Raw genomic sequence first — 1,142 nt, 5'->3', positions numbered from 1 at the left:
TGGGTGGCCTCAAAAACTGCAAATCAGGCCCCTTACAGAGAGCTTGCTCCATTCTCTGCTCACCTTCGACCCCCTTCCCTGCCGGACTCTGTAGCTCTACCCTTGAGCTTAATCATTTTAACTTGTCAGGGCAAGCCTATCTTTGGGATACATTGGGGGTTAAGTTTGGGTTCTGGCTCCTTAGGACTAAGACCTCAGAGGTCATTTACTACAGGGTCCTTGGCCTGGAGACAGGAACACTTGGGTTCGAATTCTGCATCAAGCCCTTACCAGAGTGATCCTGGGCAAATCACTTAACCTCTCTGTTAACTTTGGAGTCTCAGTTTCTTCATCTGTAAAAATGAGGGAATGCGGGGCAGCTAGGTGGCTCAGTGAGTAAAGCGCTGGCCCCAGAGTCAGGAAGCCCTGAGTTTGGTTCTGGCCTCAGACACTTAACACCCACACAAAAAAACTAGCCGTGTAACCTTGGGCAAGTTACTTAACCCCAATTGCCCTCCAAAAGGCAAAAAATAAAATAAAAATTAAATTAAATAAAAAATAAAAATTAAAAAAAAATGAGGGAATGTCGGACTCATTGACCTCTGAGGTCTTTGTAGCTCCAAATTTATGATCCTCACAATCCTCTGACCTTGCAGGTGAGAAAACTTTTGTGTGTGTGTGTGTGTGTGTGTGTGTGTGTGTGTGTGTGTGTGTGTGGAGGGGGAATGGTGTCACACACCAAATTAGTGAAGAGCAGGACAAAAGGCCTGCCCCCCTCATTCCTGGTACAGAGCTCTTCCCAATATTCTGAGCTCAGATTTTAAGAGAAAAAAGATTATTTCATAAACATCCACAAGATAACATTTGTCCTTCTAAGTATTCCTTCATTTAGAAAACACATCATAGCAATACTTGGTGCACCTAACGATTTCACAGACCCCTTGAAAAAATTCTGTAACACCCATACACACACACTAGGGGCCTCTTGTGCACAGATTGGGAACCAGTGTATGAAAAGGAGAGAGGGAGAGAGAGAGACAGAGAGACAGAGAGAGAGACAGAGAGACAGAGAGACAGAGACAGAGAGAGAGAGAGAGACAGAGACAGAGACAGAGACAGAGAGAGAGAGACAGAGAGAGAGAGACAGAGAGAGAGAGAGACAG

Source organism: Petaurus breviceps, unplaced genomic scaffold (genome assembly GCF_028583685.1).
Source record: "Petaurus breviceps papuanus isolate PSGF00001 unplaced genomic scaffold, PetGlider_PUasm1.0 90459, whole genome shotgun sequence".
Lineage (NCBI taxonomy): Eukaryota > Metazoa > Chordata > Mammalia > Diprotodontia > Petauridae > Petaurus > Petaurus breviceps.
The sequence above is the reverse complement of the archived record's forward strand: the minus strand, read 5'-3'. Positions refer to the sequence as shown.